Below are 18,062 nucleotides of genomic sequence, written 5' to 3' on the forward strand. Positions count from 1 at the left end.
AACACGCAGAGAGAAAACAAATCCACGGCCAAGCTGAAAGAACCACAGGGCAGCTTCCGAAAGGGGCTCAGCCAGGAGTCACCTTTGCTCCTTGTCACCTTAATGAGCATATCACCTCCGCCACCATCATCATCACCATCATCACCTCCGCCACCATCATCACCGCTGTGCATTCCATGCTCTGTGATCTTATTTAAGGCTTACAACATCCCAAAAGGGTAAATTATTTACCCTTTTAAATACTATTAAAACACTGATTTATCGCTGTCTTTCAGATGAGGAAGTCGAGGCTCACGTAGGATAAGTACTGGTCTCCCTGTGTCACTGCGGCAGAGGTCAGGGTCAGTGTGTGTGAGGACGAGTGCTTGTGTGAACACGTGTCCGTGTGTGCATGCCTGTGAGCACGTGTGTCCCTGTGTGCGCCTGGCTGCCCACGCATGTGCTGCTGCAGATTTATGCATGTGTGTGTGAGCACGTGTGGACCGTGTGTGTGCTGGCGGGCGTGTAAGCCTCCAGGAGTGGGCGTGGCAGCCGCTCTGGCCTGTCTGTGCCAGCAGCACCCGCGTGGAGGCCCAGGAGGGCAGCAGGGCTTCCTGAGAAGCAGGCAGGACTGATGGAAGCAGGATGTGGGCTGGCCGGCAGACAGGCTGACCTGGCTGCGTCCACCAGCCTGGGGGCTGTGGGAGCCCTCCTGAGATCTTGCCTGGCTTGCATGGGGCCCAGCCAGGCCCTTTAATTGGCAGCATCAAGTGCTGTGCCAGGCTTGGCTGCCTCGGGGTCCCCTGGCAGGAGGGGCTGGAAGCTGGGGTCTGCAGGGCTCCATGTGTACGCTCTCAAGCTGGGGGAGGAGATCCTGCTTGGTGGTGGGAAGGTTGGGGAGAGGAGGCGAGGAGTGGCCTCCTGCCTGGTGCCTGTAAGCATCTCAGACCACCCTGGGGCTCAGACCTGCCAGTCCTCCTGGCAAGAAGTCGTCCAGGCTACTTCCAATACAGCATCCGCCAGCCACAGCTAGCTGTTTAAATGTAATCAACTAGCTGATTAATTATCAATGGATTAAAGAAATTAATTGAAATGTGAATACCCAGATCCTCAGTCGCACTCCCCACCTTTCACGGGCTCAGCAGCCACGAGGTCCGGCAGCACAGATGAAGAACACTTCTGTCGTCACGGAAACTCGGTCGGACCCCACCTCTCTAAAGGGCAGGTCTCCGAGCCTAGCCCCGTGGCCTGGGTCAGGTGAACGATGCTGTTGAGACCTCACAGTCCCCCATCCCGGCTTTGTCCTTGAGCCCCTCTCTACAGCCACTCATAAGGTGAAGGCTTTCACTGGTCGTTGGCTCATCGGAGGCTTTCAGAGGGAAGTTCAGGTGTTCAGATTCCATCCCACCTATGGGAGGAGATGGGCACGTGCGGGCACCAGGAACTGACCCTGTGGCTTTTTTTTTTTTTCCTTTTAAACACATGAGTCATGGGACTTCCCTGGTGGCCCAGTGGTTAAGACTCTGTGTTTCCAATACAAGGGCTGTGGGTTCGATCCCTGGTAGGGGAACTAAGATCTTATATGTCACGTTGCACAGCCAAAAAAAAAAAAAAAAAAAAAGGATGCCAGCCACAGTGCTGCACGCTTTACACGTGCTAACAGTAACAGTGTTACGTAATCGTGACTGTCAGGCACTGGTGCTTCTGTGCGGGAGGGCTTAGGCCTGTGTGTGCCAGACCCCAGCCTGTCCTTGCCAGGCGTCACTTCCCCCAGGAGAGGGCCAGCCCTCGCCTTGTTCACGCCCTGAGCCACCTCTGGCTGGAGAGGCACCCAGCTCATTCTGTCCCTGACTCTGGGGTGATTCTGCTTGAATGCTGTCTACAAAGCCATTTCCCAACCATTCACTGCAGTCTCTTGTTTCCTCTTTAATTAGAATAACTGTAACTTTTTAGTATGGCCTTAACGTAGTACTTTTTTGCCCTATTTAAACTCACCCAGGAATGATTTGCAGGAAAAGGAGACTGGGGACTCCATGACTGGGTGTTGACCCCTCCACCCCTCCTGCTGTTTGTTCTTGTTTTCTGTTTTAAATTGAAATATAGTTGATTTACAATGCTGTGTGCTCTTGCTCTTTAAAAAACAGACTTACAGATTCTCTTCATGTAAAATCTCATCACTTCCATTGGTAAAGCTGTCATCCTCGGGAAGTTATTTGAGAGCATTTGTCCTCACGATCAGATCACACAGCTTCTTTCTCCTCTGAAGAACCTGAAAAGCAGTTTACATTAAATATTGGAGCACCTGACTACCCCCGGCTACTTTAATTGTGGACTTCAACGTAAGCTTCAGGGATGTTTTTCCATCCTGAGCTGTCAGTGGTATTTGCTGATGAGAGGTTTCAGTTTGCAATCCCTGGTCAATCAGTGCTTTACTCTCAGGAGGAAATTAAAGAAATCACTTGAAAATGGCTGAGAAATAGGAAAAAAAAAAAACAAAAAAACAACCCAAACACGCTTGGCTCCAGCAGGCATCCTGGAGGGTGGATGGGAGGTCAGCTGAGTGCTAAACGCTGTTGCTGCCTCTCGGGCCCTCCCTCGACACCATGGCTCTGAAAGTCCCGCCGTGAGAGAAGACGGAGTTGGCTGCCTTAGAGATGACTTTCGGTGGGCTGCCGTGGTCTGTTAGAGTCATAAAGTGCGTATGATGAGCGTCCGGGCGGGAGCAGGACTCTCTCTCGGGCTGGTCTTTAGAACAAAGAAAACAAGCTCAGTATCTACTAGGAGATCAGTTTGCGCCCGATTTGGTTTAAATGCTAAACCCTATGAAATGATCTTAAGCAGAAAAATCAATTTCCCAGAAGTCTCAGATGTACACTGGAACTCTCATATTTGAACTAAATCTAGGTAGAGTTAAATAATTGAGCTTGCTCTCTTTAAGTGCTACAAATGTATTTCACACTAGAAATAGCTCACGTGAGTCGGGCAGCTCCGGAGGGTGCTCAGGCACCCAAGCCCCTCGGAAATGGGCTGGGAGCAGCTTGAGATCACGCCTGCCCTGAGGGGGTAGGGCTGGGGAGGCACCGAATCCCAGACAGCTCCTTGTCCAGAATAAGCCGGGAGAGGCAGGCACCAAGTTCATGAGCAGAGCTGGACGCTCTTGAAATGACCTGCGTTGATAGAGAGGAATGCTTGGGGCTTGCCCCTTGCATGTGGCATCTGAGAGCGCAAGGACCCAGTCTGGGGACCCCCAGGTCCTGCCAAGGAGCAGACAGAGATGAAGGTCACTGCTCCTGACCTCACCTCCTGACTCCCATCTCCTACCTGGGTTGACTGGGATCTACAACTTTTCAGAGCCTCGGTTTTCCATCTGTGAAATGGGACTTCATTTGCTCCTGCACTTTTATGGGGCTTCGTTTGCTCCTGCACTTTTTGATTGTCCTGGGCCCTGGGGTAGAGCAGTGAGCACGGTGGACAGAGCCTCACCTCTCTGAGCTTGTGGGTCTGTGGTGCAGGCACACCGCACAGGGTTTCCAGGACCATTCGGTCTGGGGAAGGGCTGGAAAGGAAGAACACGCCCCTCTGAACAGGCGTACCTGCTTCCAAGAGAGTGGGGGGTTGAGTGAATTAGTTCAGTAAAATGCCCAGAACTGCTGTTTCATCACATAGGCCGGTCAGAGAGAGAGGGGAAAAGAGGAATTTAGGAAAAGGGAATTAAATAGAAATGCAGGGCTGGCCTGGGGAGAAGGGGGTTCCAGCTTTGTGTCCACCAAGATGCAGGCACATGCTGACTGCCTCCAGCCCAGCTCACCCCAGGAGGCAGTAAGGAAGCTCTCTGGGCCCGGCTTGGGCCCCGCTGACCCTCGCGTTCCCTCTGTTCCCCTGGTTGATCTGCGGAGCATTTACAAGTGGGAAGCAGGCCAAACTCTGGCCTGATCGCGTCCCTGCTGGCGCAGGACCTGCGGGAGTGAGGGCCGGTCCAGTCTGCTCCAGCGATGAGCCAGAGGCACCCCCAGATGCAGGAGTGCAAGTGTGTGTGTGTGTGTTTATCGTTGGATTTCGAAGCTGGTCCTCGGGGTGCATTTATACTGAAGCCGGCGTCCCTGTGGCCAACGCATCTGGACATTTCTCCTGGCCTTCCTTGCTAGCAACCCATTCTTCTTCGGAGTGTTTTTTAACAGCTGGATGCTTGCCTTGCCAATTTAGAGTACACGGGTCCTGTCATAAAGGCATCGATAACCCGTTGCAAGGATGACGTGACCAGCGCAGCTTTGGAAGATAGAAAGCAGATGAGGGTTACTTGGAGGTGAAATGTGGTTTTCGCTGCTTACAATTGAGGCTCTGAAATCCAAGCTCCCCCTGAGTTTCAACGGCCTATATTTGTTTGCTTATTTTGGCCGCACTCTTGGCTGTTGGAATCCGCTCTCCCTCCCCTGCAGCCTGGCCAGATGACACAGGTTTAATCGAAAACCATGAATCCAAGGTTCTAGGGCTGCTGCTGTCACCAACCAGCTGCGTGACCTCGACAGGCTAGTCAGGCCTCTGGCAGGATCCCTGCTTTCTGGTCTTCAAGGGAGGGCCTCGTTCCCGACTGCAGGATTCCATTGGTTCCATGGGAACGTGCTCGACTTGGAGAATTTGCTTTACACAAAATGCGATCACGGGAGACCATCCAGGGTCTGTGAACCGCGAGGCAGGGAATCGGCAGGTTTGTTTTCTTTTACACCTTCTGTATTTGCAGGAAAGCACAGTCGACATCGTAAGGTCGACTTTTAGCTGTCAAATCTACATTTCATTTATTTACGTCTTCCAGAAAGTCCTGGTAATACATTGATAAACTTCCATCTTTAAATAAAACCTCTGTGTGAGGAGGACTCCACTCTACAAAGAAGGCACGACCTTCATACCCAACAGAGTCCCGATAAGATGGATTAGTTGACATCAGGGGTGGCGAGAAGCACTCTCCAGCCCTGCGACGCGCTGCAGTCTGCTGGGTGAAGTCGTGTTTCTGGCTTCTATCCAGCAGAAATGAACAGTAAATAAATGAAGAAGTATATTAGGCTGAACTGCTGACATTTGTATGCAGGGTAGTAAATGTTTGTAGATGAAGAGCAGCAAAAGATTTTTTAATAAATGCTTTGGTGGCGGATTTTATACTAAATCATTTCTTGACATTTCGACTAAAACCAACAGCTTAGATGATGGATCTGAGGTTCATACCATATGCATATACTCGGGTTTGATGAATCCTCCGCTAAAAGGACCTCCATGAAACTGGATTCCCTCCTGACCGGGAGAAGATTGTATGTGGAATACATTAATTCACGGAAGTCGGGGAGGACCAGGGCTGTGATCTCGCCCACACTCTGGATATGAGCTGAGGCTCATATGAACGACGGTCTCCTTGGATTTTCAGCTGGAGCTGGACTACGCTAAATAAACTCCATAGTGGAGATGATGGTTCTATTTTCTGATGGGAATGTTTACTCAAGAAAGTGAGGCCCGGAGGGCTGGACAGGAAAGTGGGGGAGGAATGTGTCGGCGCGCGGACAGGTCCCTGTTGGCAGGGTTGCCCAGTTCTTCCTCTGAGCTGGGCAGGACCTCCCTGGCCATCCTCCCCTTTGGGCCCGCAGATGGCAAACCAGGACACATGGCTGACTCCTCGGGTCCTAGAGGTGGCCCTTTCTTGTTGCCTGCAAGCCCCAGCTGAGCGCAGCTCTTCCTGCTGGTCTGGTCTATGGGGCCAGAGCGAGTCCCTGTGGATTCAGATGTGTCCCCCCTCATTTTGGGCCATCGCCTCCCCTCCTTTCTCCTGGGGGCTTCCCTTGGTCTTGGGAGCCCCCGTCATCTTCTGCTTGGCAGAATCTTCCCTTTCCTTCAGTGGGGTCCCTTGCTCCCTCCCGCTGGAGCCTTCTCCTCCTGCTCCTCCATCCTGTGCTGTCTTCCCGGGCAGCCCCACCTGCAGGGACCAGGGTTCCTCCTGGGAGGGCGTGTGGATGCCCAGAGTGCGTCAGGCCTGCCGAGCATCAGACGCCGATCCCCGAACCTGAGTCCCCGGGGAACAGCGTGGGAATCTGCATCCCCAGCAGGTACCACCCCTCAGTGTCCAGCCTTCACGAGGTCCCCAGAGGATGAATGGAATGGACAAAGAAATGCACGAGAAAGAAAGAAAGGCATGCTGTAACCCCTGGGTCTGAGGCCCCAGGCAACGCCTCATCTCATGTCCTATTGCTATTTTACATGGGTCCTGTCGTCTCCAGACCTCATCCTGATCCATCACTGTGTAATAGATGAAGCCATCCTTCCGAAAAAAAATGAAAGAGCCTTGACAATGATAATTGCTGTTAATATCACTCCGGACATAGGTTTACTGTCTGATGAGTTTGGAAAATTTCCTTCTGAAACAACATGAGGAGCAGTCCAGGGTTTGGTCAGCGGGTGGCATGGCCACACTTGAAGAGGTGTCTGAGGGGCCAGAAAATGCATCTGCGGTGCAAGAGGGGAGCCCCTCACCCCCGTGAAGCCGGGGTGATGCCTGCTCAGGGCCTGCTGCCTCCCGGGATGGTTGGGCTGCATGAATACTGCAGGGCGCCACCCTGGTCGAGGGACATCAAGAGGTCAGGTCCCCAGCTCGGGCCTGCTGTGAGTGCCAGCACCTTCCTCCTCTGATTTTCCTTCCTGTTTCACATACTCGCTCTCCCTGGTGAACAGTCCTTGGCAGGTTTCCCAAGATATCAAATTCCGGGAGAGAAAATACACAGGTCATGTGTAAGGACTAAATAGAAACCCTTAGCTGGAAATGACTTTTGTCAGGTGCCTGCACAACAGCTCCGCCTTCAGCTACGAGTTAATCAGACAGACAGCAGCGGGCAGACGCGGGCATGGGGCCCTCTGTGGCCTCCCGTGACTCCAGACTCACCTTCGGCAGGTCACACGGCTTCAGGGGGCTGCAGCCTCTCATCTCGCTAATTAGGGCCTCGGACGAGCCGTGCCAGGCTCCATCCAGGTTGGGGAGTGAGTCCCTCTCCTCCTCCCCTCAGTCCCAGACTGCCGTCCTCTGCAACTGAGATTGCTAAGGCCCGGCCACACTTTACGTGCTTAGCAGGAATGTGCGGCTGTAATGCAATCTTGAGTCTGTTTTGCGACTTGCTTTCAGTTGAGTTCAGTTCAGTCACTTAGTCGTGTCCTGCTTTTTGCGACCCCGTGGACTGCAGCACGCCAGGCTTCCCTGTCCATTGCCAACTCCCAGAGTTGACCCAAACTCATGTCCATTGCGTCGGTGATGCCATCCAACCATCTCATCCTCTGTCATCCCCTTCTCCTCCCACCTTCAATCTTTCCCAGCATCAGGGGCTTTTCCAATGTGTCAGTTCTTTACATCAGGTGGCCAAAGTATTGGAGTTTCAGCTTCAACATCAGTCCTTCCAATGAATAATCAGGACTGATCTCCTTTAGAATACACTGGTTGGATCTCCTTGCAGTCCAAGGGACTCTCAGGAGTCTTCTCCAACACCACAGTTCAAAAGCATTAATTCTTTGGTGCTCAGCTTTCTTCACAGTCCAACTCACATCCATACATGACCACTGGAAAAACCATAGCCTTGACTAGACAGACCTTTGTTGGCAAAGTAATGTTTCTGCTTTTGAATATGCTGTCTAGGTTGGTCATAGCTTTTCTTCCAAGGAGCAAGCGTCTTTTAATTTCATGGCTGCAGTCACCATCTGCAGTGATTTTGGAGCCCCAAAAATAAAGTCTCTCACTTTCCACTGTTTCCCCAACTTGCTTTGACCTGTTTCTAACGCTAGAAACAGGTGAGTTGAGCGCGTTAAAGATGTTTACTAGCTCAAAGGGTGCAAAGCTTCCTGTGTGGGCTGCAGTGACTTTTCTGGCCCTTTGGTAGGACCTGGAGGTGTCTCCCAGCCCTGGCGGGGGGAGCTTCCCATGTGTGTGCACGTTGCAGAGGTGTGCCCTGAATACGCACGGGCAGAGTCCCAGGCAACGTGGGCTGGAGGTTACTTAGTAGGCCTTTGTCAGGAGAGGCGGGGCTCCGAGCCTGGATTTTATCATCAGTAGAACAGGGGGTGGGGGGCCCATCCAGCTTGTGAGGAGGACCAAATGTGCACATGGACACTGTAAAACTGGGTTGGCCAAAAAGTTCTGATTTTTCTGTGAGATGGTACAGAAAATCCAAATGACCTTTTTCCTAACCCGGTGTATGCAAAGCACTTTGAGCGGTGCCGACCCTTATTAAGGCTGCATGATGGTCTTTCCTGGTAGCCCAGCAGCTGAAACTCTGCCCCCCCCCAAAACACAGGGCTTGGGTTTGATCACTACTCAGAGAATGAGACCCCACATGCAATAACTAAGAGTTTGCATGCTGCAGCTGAAGACTCTACATGCCACAGTTGACCCACTGGAGCCAAGTACATATCTCTTTTTAAAGCCTACATGAGTGTTAGATAGTATTGTTTTATCACAATTCATCCAGATGTACACTGGCTGAGTCCCTTCAATAGCTTCCCTCTGGTCACCACCCTTTCCTTGTGTTGGGAGGAAGGTCAACTTTCTGATTTCAATGGTTACTTGATTCTCTTGGTTAACTTGAGCATGGAGAAGGGATGCTGATCCATAGAGGTGGGATGCTGGTCCATAGAGATGGGATGCTGGTCCATGGAGGTGGGATGCCGGTCCGTGGGGGTGGGATGCTGGTCCGTGGGGGTGGGATGCTGGTCCGTGGGGGTGGGATGCTGATCCGTGGAGGTGGGATGCTGGTCCGTGGGGGTGGGATGCTGGTCCATGGAGGTGGGATGCTGGTCCGTGGGGGTGGGATGCTGGTCTGTGGGGGTGGGATGCTGGTCCATGGGGGTGGGATGCTGGTCCGTGGGGGTGGGTGTGGGATGCTGATCCATGGAGGTGGGATGTTGATCCGTGGGGGTGGGATGCTGGTCTGTGGGGTGGGATGCTGGTCCGTGGGGGTGGGATGCTGGTCTGTGGGGGTGGGATGCTGATCTGGGGAGGTGGGATGTTTGTCCGTGGAGGGCAAAAGGCTCATTATGAGATGGGAGGCAGTGAGGAGGGAGCGAGGAGGGGGTATATGTGGCCTCACCTCTTGGGAATTTACTTTAGGGACAAGCTGGACTCATCATGTGTTTTGGTGTTTGAGGATAAGCTGGGCTCAAATGTCATGTGTTTGGGGTTGAGTGACCACAGTTTTAACACAGTTTGTTGATGAGCTCAGACAGCACCAAGAACAAGACAAACTTTCCCGTCGATTGGGGTGGTCCAGGCCAGGGCTGGTGCTCCTGCAGGTCCTGTGACCGCGTCTCCTCTGGGCAGTGGTATCTTCGTATAGGACTCTGTGAGTTTGGCTCCGGGGCAGGGACCGTGAGGATGGCTGCTGGTGCTCGGGACCTGGTTGCTGTGTGGGTGAAGGGGACACAGCTGCCTCCGGGGATGCTCATTCAGTGCATCTCTTCCTGAAAATGGAGGCCTGAGAGGTTTTGCCCCCTGGCCTCACCCGCTCTGCGCCAGCCCCACCCTCGCAGAGTCTCCTGGGAGGCGCCTGTGTCTCAGTCTCCTGGGCCTGTGCCACCACGGTGGGCAGGGTGCCATCCACCTGCTCGCGCCGCTGCACGGGTGGCCCACCCTGACCACACACGGTATTTCTTAGCAGTTGTGTTTTTAAACAGTTGTATAAAGCTACAGATTACACACCATACGTGAACACGTTTTCGGTCTACAGATCAGCGAGTTTAGTGAATGTATCGAGTTGTGCAAACATCACCACAGTCGTCGCCCACCCACCCCAAAACATCCCTCAGGGCCCTGTGGAAGCCCTCCCCACCCCCAGGGAGGCGCCCATCTACTTCCTGTCTCCAGAGACTTGCCTTTTCTGCACATTTCACATCTGTGGAATCATGCCACGTGCAGTCGCTTTCAGCAGCAGTATTGATTACCCTCCCTCCTGGCTCCTGGCAGGAAACAATTTGTATTTGTGGTTGGAGAGTATCTGGGGGTCAGCAGGGGCTGCTCCTGCCCACGCTGGCTGAGCCCCACTCGCCTGTCAGCCCTTCCTCCCTTCTGGCGTCAGTGGGTCCTGCGCGCCCATGTGTCTCTCTGGTCTCTCCACTGAGAACAAAAGCTGTGCTCCAATCTGGTGATGCTCAGCACCTGAATGGGAACTCCCTGCCCTGCCCCACACTGTTAGTGAATACGGGGGCCCGCCCTGAGTGGGCAGGCTCTAACAGGTGCCTTTGATCCCCGGCTCCCTGCCCGTGCCATGTGTGGTGGGGTTCTGGTTTGCTTCCGACCCTAGACTCCAGCCAAGGCAACGCGAGGTATGTGCTTCCATGGCTCCCTGACCTAGGATTGTAGCATCAGTCTGGCTGGAATTTCTCTCACCCCATGGTCATACTGAGGTGGTGGAAGCCGGTGGAAGCATACTGACGAAGCATGTGGTCATACAAAGGGTCCTAACGTGGCCAGGACTGTGGGCATTTCCGCAAACTGAGGACAGCCTCCTCCGACCCAAGGCTCTCAGCTTTGCAGCCACAGCTGCTGAATTCATGCCAACAGTCACATAAGTAACAAAGTGGATCCCTCCCCAGTCAAACCGTCTGATGAGAACCCCGGTCTTGTGGGTGCCTTGACTGCCGTCTGGTGAGACCCAAGCAGAGGACCAGTGAAGCCAGATTTGGACACCCAACCCAATGCAACTGTGAGATAATAAAGATGTGTATTTTTAAGTTGCCGATTTCATGGAGGTGTGGTATTGGAGCAGTAGAAAACTAATGCCTCCCTGCCACCCGGAAGGCTGCTGTCTCAGACTTATCCCTCCTGCTGCTCCAGCCTCCCCACCCTGCCCCTACCCTCCGTCTCCTCCTCCCACCCCCCTGCTCGGCCTCCCTTCAGACCTCATCTTGCCTCTGGATGACTGGTGGCCCCCTGCCATGTCTCAGCGAGGGTCTCTGTGGGATTAGGGCTGGCCCTAGCAGTGCTGTGTGGCACTTCAGAAGGTCACAGTCATGGTCCAGCCCTAGCATCTCCTCAAACTCTCTCTCCTGTGCCTCCTGCCTGCAAACCCATGTTCAGGCCGCACCGACCAACCTGGCCACCCTTAGATGTTCTGGGCTTGTTCCACCTCTGTGATTTTGCATCTGCTGTTCTCCTCTCCTGGGATGCTTTTCTATCTCTTCTTAGCCTGAAAAACCTCGTATTCATTCTTTAAAACCCAGGCCCAATATCACCTCTGTGTGAAATTTTCCAGGGACTCCATAAACCGAGAGAATGTGAGCTCTGCGTGGCCAACTGTACCCGCCCATGTTCACTGGCCATCACCTTGTGCTTCAGTCTGTGTTCCCCAGTTCCTCCAACAGCATCTGGATGGTGATTTGGACTTGCTGTCCCGTAACAGCTGCGTTGTTGAGTGTACATTTCTAGAATGAATAGCTGACTACCTGCCCGCGTAACTGGCTGACCCCTTCAGTACACGAACCTACAGCTCTGACGTTATATCATGGACATCTTACGGCTCCTTGATTTCCAGGGAGTTGGGGATGTGGGTTGGATGGGATGGGGCAAAGAGAGCAGGGCGTTCCAAATGTTGAGACGAATTCTGGACTGTTCTGTTGATCAGAAATGTCATTGGCATTTTTCTACTGAAGGTCCCTGCCGAGCTGGGTGCCAGTGACACCCACAGCCCCTATTTCTTCATCCCATGCCCACCGTCTCAACACATGGACACCAACCTGATGGAAGTCTCAAAACGGGCATCAGGGATCTGAGAGATTCAGAACCTTTCCCTCACTGATCGCTACCATTGAAACTGTGCTCTCTTGAACTTCTCTGATGGTCCAGTGGGTAAGAATTCACCTGCCAATGTAGGGGACATGCATTCGATCCCTGGTCTGGGAAGGTTCCACATGTGTTGGAGCAACTAAGCCTGCGTGCCCTAGCTACTGAAGCCCTCAGGCCCTAGAGCCAGTGCTCTGCAACAATACTTGCTGGTGTTGAATCATGCAGTTGTGTCTGACTCTTTGCGACCTCATGGACTGCAGCACGCCAGGCTCCCCTGTCCTTCACCATCTCCCAGAGTTCACTCAAACTCATGTTCATTGAGTCGATGATGCCCTCCAACCATCTCATCCTCTGTCATCCCCTTCTCCTCCTGCCCTCGAATTTTCCCAGTGTCAGGGTCTTTTCCAATGAGTTGGCTCTTCGCATCAGGTGGCCAAAGGATTGGAGCTTTAGCTTCAGCATCAGTTCTTCTGATGAATATTCAGGGTTGATTTCCTTTAGGATTGCTGAAATGAGAAGCCTGAATACCGTAAGCAGAGAAAGCCCAAATGCAGCAATGAACACCCAAGGCAGCCAAAACTAAATAACAAAATAAATTAATGAAAAAAAACAAAATGAAACTTGTTCTCTCACCTCAGGTAAATCCTGTCTTTACTGATGTTTCTCCCCATACTCTTTGCCATCAGATTTAAGTACCATTCTTATTTATCAGCTTGTTTTCTGTGTCCACAAGGAGACTGTAAGTCCCAGGAGAGCTGAAGTCTGTCCTTCCGCTTGCATCTGCGTCCCCAGTGCCTGGGACATATTTGGCACGCAGGACAGATGGTTGAATGAAGGGGAGACAGCACAGTCCCCGTGTTTCAGCTCTGCCAGCATCAAGGCTGCTTCCCCTTCTTCCCCTTAGGATGAAGAATACAATCCTTACCTCCAGAAAACTCTCATGGGGCAATTCATCCCAGATTAAGGATTTAAAGAAAGCCCTCTTTTTAGAGGTTACATGTAACTCTAACCTCATCTGTAATTCTACCCTAACCCTAAATTCTAAAAGACATAATACTAACTTTTCCTCCTGGAGAAATTTATTTTAGACAGTAATTTCAGCTTCTCTTCATATAATACAATGATAAACACTGAGATCCTACAGTAGGTTTCTCTTTGGTTGATTGCAATTTCAGGGACTTAGGGCTGAAAGTGTGAGGATGAAGATGGACTTAGAACTCGGTGGTGATCCATTGAAATGGGATTATCCTCTGGGTGGAACTTAGGGCTTCTCAGGTAGCGCTAGTGGTAAAGAACCTGCCTGCCAATGCAGAAGACAGAAGAGACACGGGTTCAATCCCTGAGTTGGGAAGATCCCCCATAGGAGGAAATAGCAACCCACTCCAGTATCCTTGCCTGGGAAATCCCATGGACAGAGAAGCCTGGCGGGCTACAGTCTGCGGGGTCATAAAGAGTTAGACACGACTGAGCACAGCACAGCTCAAGGGTCTGACTGTAATTCTCTATGTGGAATTTGCTCCTTTACCAGCTTCTTCCTTTGTGATGCTGGATGTGGGGTGGGGGTAACTGACTTCTCAGGGTTGTTTTGATTAGTTTCACGTTCTTTGCAGAGGGAAGAGAAAATTCCCTCCCATCCACTTGTACTGAGGCTTGTTAAGCCGTGGCCTTGGGGCCAGCTGAGCATTGGTGAGAAGCAGAAAGCAGCCTGCAGCCTTGGCAGTCACCGGGCAAGGACAGCCTGTGCTTCATGGAGGGGGTCACCTTGTTGAAAACAACAAAGCAAATCATGCTGGCATCCCAGAGCCCACTGAAATCTGCCCGGCTTGGTGTTTGGGAAGAAATCAATGACATGTAGGTGTTGGGCCCTACAGCGGGGCAGCAGCCAAGATGCAATGCAAGGGTCTTAGGGTCGCTATTTTTTCCAGGTGATTCTTTTCTATCAGCAAGTCTGTGGAACACAATGGCAACGGCATTACCTAGCTGTTTTAGGGAGCACAAGTGAATACAGCAGCCTCTGCTTAGGCAGCCCTTTCGCATCATACGTGCTCCTTAGAAATGAAAATGAATCCCTTTGGGATCAACTGTAGACCCCCAAGGACACCCTCCTTTGGGGTTCTGTTCCATTTTCAACAGTGAACTACCCCCTCCCCCTCCAGCAGTGATGTGAGGGTTTTCTTTGGTGGATTAGAACAAAAGGCTCCATCACATCAACTCGAGGAGGGAAGCTGGTAAGGCATGAGGTCATCTGTGGTGTGAAAAAGTGGACTTAGGTCCCAATCAGACATATTCTCAAGGTCCTGTGCCCTAAGCCACGAAGGAGGAGATCTGTGCCGTTCAAAGGGGCTCATGGATCCCTGGGCAGAGCCCTCCCCTTGGTAGGCACAGCAGGGATGCAGCCAACCCTTGAGAAATGGTGTCCAGAATGACCACCCCAGTACCGTGCCAAGGAGCTCTCTAGATGGTGAGGTCCTCTGAGGCAGGGGGCAGATGTCTTTAGAGAGGACTCAGGAGTTTGATACCAATTCTTCTCTCCTGACCGTGACATCTCCACTCGGCTGGACTGTCCTCTCCAGGCAGGCAGGCTGAGCGGTTCAAGAGCAGGATAAGATTCAAGGTTCCCACCCTTCCTCCCCATTTGGTGCTCTGCCTGGTGGTAGCTGTGCCCCCAGACCACGCCCTGGGTTCCAGGAGCACCTCACTCCACCCCGGAAAGCACGTGGAGTCCAGTTCTGCCTGTCCTCCTCAAGCCCTGGTTCCTGTGCTATCCTCCCCCAAATGCATTTGATTTGGTCTCTGAAGGCCCCTCTCCGTGCCCACAGAGCTGAGCCATCAAAGAGCTGCAGATGGGAGCCATGCTCTCACCGTGATCACTGAGGTTGTCCAAGGGCCCCCGAGACCTGGCTGAACCGATCGATAATTGCAACCAGGATATAGCTCTCAGATTTCTGCCAAGCCTTTCTGGTCAACGATTCTCCACGTGTCGTTCCGGGGCCCCATCCTTAATTGCCCGGTGCCAATTAACTACCTGTTCTTTTCTTTTCGGCTCCTGGAATTACTCTGCACTCTTTGCAATGATGTTTAGTAATTCTCATCGACTGTTGAGAAGCCTGCTGGGACCCTGCCAACTGATCTTAACAAGCCCACTCACTGCAGGGTCTCCCACTGCTTTCCCGGGCTTGGAATTCCTTAACCAAAGGCAGCTCTCCCAGGAGAACCTTGCGAAGGTGCCTCGTTATGAATATTTTGATGTTGGAAACGTTCAGCGTGCAAGTGGTTTTGCAAAGGCGGCCGGTGTGTTTGGAGGAACGGGGTGGGCCTTGGGCAAACGTGGAGCGGGGTGGGGGTTCCGATCCTGCCGCCTTCGCCTTTCATCTCTGGCCGTCTTCCTTCCGGCTCATCCTCTACCCGCTCACCCGGCTCCAGCCGCTCCGCCACACGTCGGCACCGAAGGCTCACGCGCTAATTGGTGATTAGGCATTAATGCCTGGCGCGTGTTGGCTTGTTTCCTCTCCCAGATCACTTTTTCTTCCTTTTTGTATTAGTTAGAGCCTTTCATGTCTTAACAAGAGGGGCCAACTTGTAGGAGATTTCAGGCGTGCTGGGTGGGCCAGTTCTGAACTTTCGGCTCCCCTCCCAGAATCGCGGTGATCACGTGTGTACGCACTGGGCCATGCCCGGACCTGGGACTGGTTTCCAGGAGGTTCTCAGGGCGGTTTGCTGGAGATGCTGGTGGGGGCGGTGGAGGGGTGGTGGTGACCCCTCCAGACCTGGCTGCAGAGTGTAAGGGTGGGGTGCATGTCATAGGGCTCCGTGGGGTAATGAAGGATGAAGTGCCCCTTCATGTAGCCAGGCACCCCAGTCAGCAGGGACACCTACAAGGGCAGACTCTGGGCTGAGCATCAGGTAGGTGGAGGGAACCGCCCGTCGGAACCACACATGCTGGGAAATAAGAATCTGCCATCATGTAAGCCGAGGGGTAAGCAGCTTATTGCCCTAGGAGTCTTTTTCATCGAAGAGTAGGTGAGACGGTTCAAGAACAAAATCAATCCAATAAATGGATTGATGTGTACAGATTTTCTATAGGGTTTGATTCTAGAAATGGATTTGTTTTCGTCTTCCTAGCTTTCTGAGATGTGGGAGAAAAGCAACATGGAGAGAGAGCATGCTTCATCGATAAATGACAATGTTCTCTGGGCTTAGAGTAGCACGGTCAGTAGAACTAATGACACTCTGTTGCTGTGTAGTGGGGCAATTGACTAACTCATGAAGCTGCTATTTAAAGTGGGCATAGAGGGACCCTACATCAACACACATGCTCAGTCATTCAGTCGCATCCAGCTCTATGTGATCCCATGAACTGTAGCCAGCCAGGCTCTGCTGATGGAATTTTCCAGGCAAGAATACTGGAGTGGGTTGCCATTTCCTTCTCCAGGGGATCTTCCTGATTCAGAGATCAAACCCAAGTCTCTGGTGTCTCCTGCATTGGCAGTTGTTAAATAAAAGCTGGTACCACCTGGGAAGCCCTGCATCAACATAATAAAGGCCACATATGGCAAACCCACAGTAAAGATTATTCTCAACAGTGAAAAACTGAAAGGATTTCCTCTAAGGTCAGGAACAAGACAAGGATGTCCACTCTTGCCACTATTATCCAACATAGATTTGGAGGTCCTAGCTGCAGCAATCAGAGAAGAAAAAGAAATAAAAGAAATTCAAAGTGGAGAAGAAGTAGAACTGTCCCAGTTTGCAGATGACATGATACTATACATAGGAAATCCTAGAGATGCCACCAGAAAACTTGAGCTTATCAATGAATTTGCTGACGTTGCAGGATACAAAATTAAAGCACAGGAATCACTGCATTTCTATACACTAACAGTAAAAGATCAGAAAGGGAATTTAAGGAAACAATCCCATTTACCATTGCAACACAAAGAATAAAATACCGAAGGATAAACATACCTAAGGAGGCAAAAGACCTGTACTCAGAAAACTATAAAACACTGATCAAAGAAACACTTATTTTTAGAAAAACATTTTCTGCTCTACCTGAAAAATTGTTATTTGAACTAAAGCCATTCTGTCTGCATGTATCCTTCTTTATTTATCCTAAAGAAGTGAATCATGTACGTGTGCAACGTTTCAGCCTGGAGGATGTTCCTCACAGTGTTGCATGTCCAAACATTTCAGCCTGGAAGATGTTCCTCACAGTGTTGCATGTCCAAACGTTTCAGCCTGGAGGATGTTCCTCACGGTGTTGCATGTCCAAACGTTTCAGCCTGGAGGATGTTCCTCACGGTGTTGCATGTCCAAACGTTTCAGCCTGGAGGATGTTCCTCACGGTGTTGCATGTCCAAACGATTCAGCCTGGAGGATGTTCCTCACGGTGTTGCATGTCCAAACGTTTCAGCCTGGAGGATGTTCCTCACGGTGTTGCATGTCCAAATGTGTGTCAGTGGTGCACTGGGGAATAAGAGAGTGTATTTTTTTCAAAGATGGAAAGAAGGGGTTAAGGACTTGAAAATTGCGCATATTATGTTGATAAAAAAAAGCAAGCTATAAAATAACATGCAGCGTATGATCACATTTTTGTTTTACAAAGGTATGTATTAGTATATGTTCGTGGGCTTCTCCAGTGGCTCAGAGGTAAAGAATCTGCCTGCCAATGCAGGAGACACAGGAGACGCAGGTTTATTCCTGGGTCGGGAAGATCCCTGGAGGAGAGCATAGCAACCCACTCCAGTATTCTTGTCCGGAGAATCCCATGGACAGAGGAGCCTGGTGGGCTTCAGTCCATAGGGTCACAAAGAGTTGGACAAGACTGAAGTAACTGAGCATGCATATATGCATATATGTTCATTGAAAACAATTAGGATAATATACCAAAACTCATGGTTACTCCAGGAAGTAGAGTTAGAGATTTTTTTTTTTGCTTTTAGTATTTTCAGTTTCTGTTTTTTTTTTATTTTTTAATTGGAGGCTAATTACTTTACAATACTGTATTGGTTTTGCCATACATCAACATGATTCTGCCATGGGTGTACACGTGTTCCCCATCCTGAACCCCCCTCCCACCTCCCTCCCCATAGCATCCCTCTGGGTCATCCCAGTGCACCAGCCCCAAGCATCCTGTATCATGCATCGAACCTGGACTTGCTATCCATTTCACATTCGTCTGCTGATGGACATCGAGGTTGCTTCCATGTCCTGCCTATTATAAACAGTGCTGTGATGAACATTGGGGTACACGTGTCTCTTTCAGTTCTCGTTTCCTTGGTGTGTATGCCCA

This window comes from Bubalus bubalis, chromosome 23 (genome assembly GCF_019923935.1).
Source record: "Bubalus bubalis isolate 160015118507 breed Murrah chromosome 23, NDDB_SH_1, whole genome shotgun sequence".
In the NCBI taxonomy this organism is placed as follows: domain Eukaryota; kingdom Metazoa; phylum Chordata; class Mammalia; order Artiodactyla; family Bovidae; genus Bubalus; species Bubalus bubalis.